A 9,188-nucleotide genomic window follows, 5' to 3' on the forward strand; every position below is an offset into this window, starting at 1 on the left:
AATTCAAGTTGGGAGTTTTTTTCTGTAATTTGTAAAGATATTTTTAGCTCTCTCATTCCTGGCCACTTCTCTCGTTTGGAGAGAGAATTTGTTAAAGAGAGTGGAAGGAGCACCAAATTTTGTTTTCCTTTCACCTTCTTCTTCCCTGAACTTTTGACTCCCAAAACAGAGAAATGGAAACAGATGCCCTTTTCTTGTTTCTTTTTGTTTTCTTGCAAAATCACTAGTTTGCAAATAAATCCATCTTACGACAGCTGAGAAGTGCACTTTTCTTGACTTCGACTTGCAAACGTTGTGCAGGCAGGGCACATAATCTTGATTCCTGTCATCGGATGCTCGTGGAAAACTTTAAAACAAATAGTTTAGCCGAACGTGTATAGGAAGTCCGTGAAAGAAACCGGTTGGACTGGATTGTATCATGAAATTCCTTCTACTTAACGTAACGAGACCTTGCATGCTACCCGTGATTGTTGGAGGGGAGGGGGTGGTATACATTTGTATTAAATTTGCCACTATGTGTAACGACTATGTGTATTAAATTTGCGAGTGTAGAGAATTTTTTTTCTAAAATTTTGATTTCTATAGTTCCCACGTCAACATGTTTACTCGAACGCCAATTGTATTAAAGGATACTATTCGTTTCGACCCCTCAACTATTCCATTTGCACTCTTTTGGCCTCTTCATAATATAATATTGCAAACAAATTCCTCAACTAAAAAGTTGTCCCATTTAAGGACTTCTGTCAAATTTAACTGTCAATGTCAACAGAACAAGGGGGGGTAAACTATTTTCATCGTCAAGTTTTTGCCCCTAATCTAAATTTTATCTAGAATAGTCCCCAAACAATTAAAAGAGTATACTTTCAACCTTTCTACGCCATTTAGTGATAAGTGTGTAATCGGAACCAAAGAATAATTTTGTCTAATAACTTAATATAGTAACCATTGGGACCAGAATTAGAAGGGTTAAGACGAAAAATACACTTTATTATTCAGTATTACAAAAGACGAAATCTAATGATGGTAAAGCAAAATGTATTTTTCTTCCTAACCTTTTTTTATTCTAGTTTCGATGGTTATATTAAATGGATGGACACAAATTTCCTGTGGTTCTGACTGTCACTTATGATTAAAATGGGCAGAAAACCTGAAAGTATACACTTTCTAATCGTTCAAGGGATGCACTGAGATAAAATTTAAATTAGAGACCAAAACTTGATAATAGAAATAGTTTAATGACTCCCTAGACAATTTACTATTAAGAAATTAGGGCATATCTCTGACAATTTGTTTTTGAAGGGTCAAAAGACGACAGTGGAAATAGTTTAGGGACCGGGTCACTGTATCTCTTTGTTTGTTATTCGGTCGGTCACTCTCAAGAATTCATCAAACTTAGGCAGTTTCGTCAAAAAGGAAAAAGCTACCATACTTTAATTTCTTAACCCTTGAGAAGGTTGTCTACGATTGTGTTAAGTGCGAAATTTATCATCTATCTTCACAAACCGTCGATGCTACAGCCACTTGGTAAGGTTCACTGGTTCAGGCCCCCCACGAGAAAAATCTTGGGACTCGGAAAAAGTATCTGTGCACAAAAAATCTTCACTTAATGTGAAGATATCTGTCAAAATCGCGGGATGTAACGATCACCACAAGAAACACACCAAACGTTTCGTAACCTCTATTGGTCTAAATTCTGTATTTTAGTGCCCCGCGATCAAAATAAGAAATTTTTTTAAATAATAAAGTACTCTCACATAATACATCTGAAAAGTTATTTAAAATTGTTTTTTCCTTTTCTTTTTTGACTTTTGTTTTTCAGTTTTTTTTATCTGCTTTTTCTTTTGCGTAAATAGGAAGGTTTAAACTGACACCTTTCACTTATACTTCCTCTCTGCGAACCGCCTAACCCATTCCACCCCCTTGTAGTTCTGTGGGTGGATTTCTTTTTATTTGACATATTAAACTAACAGAATGAGTTTGAGAATCAATATATCAAACCACTCAACCAAAAAAAAAAAAAAATTATATCTCGTTGCAAAAAGGCCATTTCTGGTTTGCCTATGGGCTCTTGAGAGACTTAATTGATTTGAAAACCTACTTGTAAGGTATTAAAATTTGAAAGAAAAAATTAATCTCCAGCTCTTTGCTGCTGTAACCATCAGCACATACAAGCTGGTCGAATATAATATCACACAATTAGCAATAAATTTGTAAAAGATGCATGTGAATTGATTTTATACAAACAGTCTTCTTTGACGTCAGATTTAAGATTCGAATCCTACTCCTGACAGTTGGAAGTATGAAGGATATAGGAAGGGGTGAAACAGTTAGAAAAAATATGGGGTCAAGATTCAAAACATCATTTGTATGGGATGGAATCCTTCTGGAACCGAACTAAACTCCGACTTGAGCGCGCCTAAGCTGTTATAGTTGTCAGGTTTCTTGTTTCAGTTGTAATATTGCAAATTTAGTAATACCAATTTTGCAGAAAGGCTTGTTCTACAACTCATTAATTAGGAGGGGTCAAAAATCTGTTCTTCAATTTTAGGGCTGTAGTATTGATTAACCACTAACTAACTTAAATAGGTAGTAAGAAAAAATTTAAATGCATTAACCTTGTAATAACTAGCAACAATTAAATAGCTCAATTAAGGATTTCCATTTCCAACTAGGGAGGCTTAAGCTAGATCAAAATTTATAGAGTATAACCGAAACATAAAAAAAAAAAAAAAAATTTTTTTGGGAAAGAAAAACGGCATAATTATTGATAATACACATATGGAGGCTTTATTCTCTTTTCTTTCAAAAAACCAAAAAAAAAAAAAAGAAAGAAAAGCACAGCCCACAAATATGAAAATAACAATATAGTGAAACTACATTCGATTCGTTAGCCCATACTCCTCAACTTCCAAAACTGAAAAAAGCGTCAAGTAACCAGGAATAGATGGACGAACATAAGCCCATTTGTCATGCTAGGTCTACATGCCCAGCCGAAGATAGATAGATGGTTGGCAAAGACAATTTAATTGCCATTGCCCCATGGCTGGGCCTAACCAGGGCGACCCACGAAAAAGCTCAAGACCTGAATAGGCTTCAATAGAGGGCAGGTGTAATCTTGCTAAGATCCACCTCAACTGGTAAGAATATTTACCCGGTACTTATATTGATGGGAATTTATTCCTTTAGCTTTTTCTCACTCATGCCCATTTCGTCCTTCAACATTGCTTTAGTGTCCATTTGAGGTTCGGTGTTTTTGGTAAAACTAGGAGGCACAAAACGCGCTGCGCGCGTTGGGATAAACAGAAAATATGCCCACTTAGACATATGGATTCATGGAACAAAAATGTTTGTCAGTTAATAATTTGTGTACACAGCTAAATATAAATACACATGAATAAGTAGGAGGCAAAATTGTTTCACGAAAATAGGAATCCAAATCAGCTATCTTATCTTGAGCTTCAAATCCATAAGCTTCATTTCAAAATTTACTCTATGGTCAACCATAGAGTTAACCCATATAGAGTATATTTGACCTGAATCCTGATACATGATCCATATCAAAATTTACACCAAATTTCCCTTTATTCATATAGCAGTTGTAGCCATGAAATCCTCCTTGCAACCGGGAGAAGAACAAAGAGGCCCGTTTCTTTGACGTTGACATGAAAATGAAGTCATCAATAAACCTTAAAAGCGGATATTTGCAGTGGTACATGACAGCTTTGTTCTCATGGTGGATTGCTGCAGACAAAGCATCACGTGTATCTTGGTTGCCAAATGAATGTGTGGGAAGCTCCACAAACTTTCTCCAGATTTGTATCCAAAAACTTGTTCCTACTTTTTAACATCTCTTATGAAAAATCCAAAAGAAATCAAACAAAACTCCAGAAAAGATAAAACATCAAAAAGCAGCAAACAATCACAGCCAGATATTTAGCATAAGGGAAAGAACAAAGCATACAAGGAAAAAAGATGAAAAAATTAGCATTAAGACCATTGCATAGCAGCATTAGTAAAGCAAGGATCCAAGAAACACATAAAGGAGTAGGGGGGAAAGGCAATTCTCTAAGATTCCAACTCCGTAAAAAAATTACCTACCATCGAACAAGCGAAAAATTTAGGTAAAGCAAACCAGCAAACAACTGCAACCTTGAATTTTGGGCCATGGTACAATTTAAGAATTCAAGAGGGCTAACAAGAGTCAGTCAAGCCAATTTAGCCAACATACCGCTTTAGAACGTTGATGGCTTCTATTGTACCCAACATGCCAACTACCCCATCATATTTCCCAGAATATGGTATTGCATCAGTGCGAGAACCTGTTGAAACTGAAACTGGAGCAAGCTCAGTTTTGGAACCAGTCCTACAAAAAACCAAATGACGATTTGGGTTAAGTACATGTATAACAAGCAGAAGAGAATGAACAATGGATTATTACAAAAGAATTTTTCAATCAGATTAAATTTTTCCTACATTAACATCCAACGTCATTCTGCGAAATTGAGAATAATTCTTCTTAAACCACCAGTTCACCCTATAAATATGAAGTTTGGAGTTGATGATACTTAAAGTTCAAAATTTGGAACTTAATATCAACAATGTAATTTCAATTATACAACTTTTGAAGGGATTTCATCTTTTATTGCTTGAAATATTCTCAGTGCCAATTATTCTTTCTTATGGACCATAATTCACCAAATATCTCTCAAATAATCTTTTTAAATAGTTCAAAAGTAGTCAATCACTTTTCGAATTTTCAGTACCTTCTCTTTAAAAAAAAATTGCACAAAGAAAACAAATGGAAACAAATATTTCTTTCAACGTTAAAAATGGCAAAACTATGCATCACTTCCAGAGAATTAGACCTCTTAAATATCCTCAAGGCCATTTATAACCTAGCAATAGATAGAGAATGTAAAGCCAAATTGCTATGCACCATGAACCAATTTTTTTTTTGAATCGGTGAACCAAATTTTTAAGGCAGTCGGCTGCATATATTACCTTATCAGCAATTACAACTTTGTCTGGAATTTCTAATTTGGTTCCAGGTTTTGCAGTTATTGTCACTTTCCCCTTAAAACAAGGGGAAAAAAAAAGAAAAGAAGAAATTAATGCATATGCCATATGGACACTAAATAAGAAATAACAAACCACTGTACAACCACAAATTGCCACATCACAAGAAAATCTTCAAGGAACAGATACATCCATAAAGCTTCAGAAACAGGGTAACAGGGAAACAGAGTAATAGGGAGACAAGTAGTTAGTTTGTATTACCTTCAGGGTGATACCAGATCCAAACCACCATCACCACTCATCTTTAGGCTGTCTAGTTCAACAATACTGGGAATAGACTTGATACGACTTAAGAAGTTGCCTACCTAAAAAAGTGAAAAAAACAATTAGCTATATAAACAATTCAACCTGTGGAGAAAGATAGGGGGCTAAAATCTCAACCTTCTTAAATTCAGGTCCCAATTCATAGTTGGGTTAGTTGGATTTTTCCTAGCCTCGTTGCAGACCACATAGCCGTCATCAGACAAAGTGTACAGGTCGGACTGTAAAGGTTAAATGCATGAATAAATAGCAATTCATATAGTATTCAAAACAGAATTCAATAGCATGATCAAAGAACTGATTGGGGGTGGGGGCTGAAAGTAAATGATTTTACTTCTTACCTTTGGTTGTTGGTAGAGAGGAGACTGAATGTGAAATGCCATATTGATAAACCTAAATGGAAAGAAATGGAAAATAAAGATGTTTAAATGAATATCAAGAGATAAGGTTAATGTATCCTTATTGTAGCGCCAGTAGCAGTTTCAAGTTGAAGAACTTTCACCCCATCTACTTCCTATTAATCAGACAAAATTAAATAGAAGAACAAATACATTGGCAGAATGCAGAACGGATAGTTAAGAAATAGAACCTTTGGATTTGGAATAATCTCCATCTTCAGTGCACTTTATTGTACAAGTCTTTTGATTGCTTTCAAGTTCACCCATCTATATGATAGCAGAAATATATCATTCCATTGCATTTTCCATGAAGGAAGCATTGCCCACAGTGCTTGAAGCAAATAATATTTTAGCTTCAAATGAGAAGCATAACACTTACAAGTTGTTGGGATTGAAAATTTTGAACTTCCCTATCAACTTGAATTCATTCACCTGTAAAAAAAGAGGAGCAGCATAATCCTTTAATATCAAAATGATGCCTATGAAATTGTGTAACCCAAGAAAAAGATGTTACATCAAGAATGGGCTAATTCTGGATACCCTTGTTTAGTTGCCTAAATAGGTCGATGGATCTAACTCCACATTAAGTAAACAACCATACTGATTAACCTAACTGGTTATATGTAACGTGCTTATACCCTTACATACATCAATCCTGGGACCTTCTTATGTAGAAATAGTTATTTAAAGAAACAATGTTTAAATTGCACAAGGTTGCATGCAGTATGCCAACAGTTAAAAGCATTTCGTTAAAAGGTAAAGAAACCAGAAGAAATTGAATCTCACATGTTCATCAGGAACTTGAGCTATTTCTAGAAGCTGCAACAGAAGATAGAAAATGAATTAATAGCAACTATTAAGCATGAAAATAGAAACATTCCAGTGCATCATTGAATATATCCATCTATCTCATGGCATGGTTTAAACCATTTAGCAAAATACAAGTAAGAAAAATACCATGTAAACAATATAGCATGTTTATCAATCTTGTCAAAATTTTACAAATATACCAAGTTTGAGTAGCTATTCCAATTTTCTCATAAGTACAATTTTAAATGTTCAAGTATGTATTAACCTACAAAAGAGTGAATATGGCAGGTAATTGTCCCTTTTATCTTTTGTAGAGTATACCTGCCGGTTTTAGTTTGGAGTGGCCAAGAACTTTCATCAAATCCCCGAGAAAGCACTTTCTGCAGCTGAACCCTAATAGATCAACAATAATAGGAAAACAATAATAAATCATCTAAAAGTATAGAATACAGGGAAAACAAAAGGCAGAAAGTTAAAGAAGACATTATTCTAAATGCAAAGGCTGGTTCGATATTGAAAAAGAAGTAAATTTGCATCACTAATCGGAGGCAGAAGCCATACTAACACAAATAATAGTCATCTTTAGATGGATTTTATCGGACAAAAAACCAACAGAAAATTTCAGGGCAGAAAAATCAAAACAAACAACCATGAAACAAGCAAAAAGAACAGCTGATAATTACAAAAAGTAGCAACACCACAATAGTTCAAACATGGAAGGAAAAAAAATGGAGAGAAATGACAAAATAATGAAGACAGTACCTTAAAGGACTTAAGATTCTTCAATGCTAGCAGCTATCACCACTATTAAAAACACCAAACCATCCATTCACCATATTATGCCACTTATATGCCCCCAACCCCACCTTTCCCCTTTTCCTGAAACGAATATTGACCCCCATACCTAGAATAAGCAAGTTTGAGCCTAAGCTCTATCCTTGAGGCTTCATTAGTTCTGCATTTTATTTTTCCTTATAAATGGCATTATTGTAAAGAAAGAGCAATCAACATAAAAGTTAGTTTAAGTAGAAAAAACCCAATTAACTTACTAAACAAAACTTACACAGTCATCATGCCTTCCTTAAGAAAATTTATGTAGTTTGTAAATTTCAGTAAACATGTAAATTTAACTTAAAAATGCATGCAATAACTAAACCGCAAACAATTGACAAGATAATGAACAAGAATGCCTGAAATGATACCATGAAGATGATCTTCCAATGATCCCAAGGGCATGAACTAATAGACAAGTAGCCTCTGGTCCCTATTAGCACAGTAACCAATTAAATTTACAAGGTTAGAATGATATAAAAGACTGAACATAAGAACATCAACCAAAAATTCCCGGTTACCTTAGAGTCTATTTCTATCCAATTGCTTAACTGCAACAACCTGTCCATTCCAGTAATCCAATTAATTAGCAATAATAAACTTGAAAAGCAGCCAGAAAAATTTCGGTAGAGGCATTTCTAATAAAATCAATATTGCCATTCTAAAAAAATTTCAGGAAAATTCAGAAAAAAATCCTATGAAATGAAATAATTAGGAAAAAAATTAGAGAAAATCGCACATACCTCACTCTACTACTTTAGCTTGAAGATCTGGGATTGAATATTTTCTTTCAGATCATCTCTAAGAGGGCCACCACATATCTACACTCTAGCTGCATTCCAGAAAAAACAAGACAAAACATCGACGCAACCAAATAGAAGAGAGAAAAATAATCACTAATTAACGGAAAGTAACGGAAGAACCGAGGTAGTACCTGAAACAATAGAGAGGAAGCAGCAGTCAATGCTTCACTCTCGGTTCTATATTTGACCGAAAAATAAAAGTCAACAAATCAAAAGTAATCCCAGCCAAGACAAAGTCGGCAGTCTCTCAGCCAAGGAACGAAAATAAAAGACGATTGTGGAAAAGGTTAGGTATCGTTTACAGGGTTTGAAGCTTCAAATGTTAAATGAAAACACGGAACAAATAGGCAGTTGGCACGGGTAGTGGAGGCCTATGCTTTGTTCCTTCATCTAGCTGTAAGCTTGGGCCGGATGGACGCGTGGAGTGCTGTGGATAGAAAAGAAAAGCCTAGGGACCAGCAGAACGTGGCAACTGGTAGCTTTTAAATTCTGTGATGTCCGGAGCTGGGAGACATGACAAATTGGTCGTAGTAGCCGGTGTGGCGAGTTGAGTGGGGAATTGGGGACGGCAGGCAGGCACAGTAAACATGAGAATAAAGAAAAAAAATAAAAAAGTTGAAGTAATATTCAAGAATAAAATCAAAGAGTTGGAAGGAAAGGAGAAGGAGAGATAATAAAGATTTTTAGAGCAAGAGGAAGAGGGAAAGATCTGATCAAGGACTGTTGGGATGGGTTTAGCTTCTGAGGATAAAAGTGAGGCGAAGGAGAGAAGGGGAGAAGAGAGAAAGCGGCGGCGGCGGCGGCGGCGGAGGCGGAGGAAATTTAAGAAAACCCTAGAGAGGAAGTATTTGGCGCATTGCGCGGAAAAAAAGAGGCTGGTGACTCACATGTGCGGCACGTGAGAGGACGACGAAAACCATTCCAGGTCATCAGAGGCCTTCGGCTCTTTATCTACTTATGTTGAAAATATGCTTGATTGCTAAAAGTACTTTTTAGGCATTTGATGAAT

At 35.5% G+C, this 9,188-nt stretch overlaps 1 long non-coding RNA gene across 7 annotated transcripts; it reads right to left on the reverse strand.

Annotated features, from left to right (window-relative positions):
- Positions 1–3,411: 3,411 nt before the first annotated feature.
- LOC113760487 lies at positions 3,412–8,590 on the reverse strand. Of its 7 annotated transcripts, none has more exons than XR_003467051.1 (12): positions 8,311–8,590; positions 8,120–8,204; positions 7,898–7,937; positions 7,748–7,809; positions 6,867–6,938; positions 6,522–6,554; positions 6,115–6,167; positions 5,927–6,002; positions 5,679–5,730; positions 5,458–5,558; positions 5,278–5,381; positions 3,412–4,363 (listed from the first exon to the last, which is right to left on the reverse strand). It is a non-coding gene; the product is annotated as an uncharacterized LOC113760487 (long non-coding RNA). The 7 variants fall into 7 exon arrangements; XR_003467049.1 differs by having other exon boundaries at positions 8,120–8,208; XR_003467050.1 differs by having other exon boundaries at positions 3,412–3,834; positions 4,229–4,363; positions 8,120–8,590.
- Positions 8,591–9,188: the final 598 nt, after the last annotated feature.

This window comes from Coffea eugenioides, chromosome 2 (genome assembly GCF_003713205.1).
Source record: "Coffea eugenioides isolate CCC68of chromosome 2, Ceug_1.0, whole genome shotgun sequence".
NCBI lineage: Eukaryota > Viridiplantae > Streptophyta > Magnoliopsida > Gentianales > Rubiaceae > Coffea > Coffea eugenioides.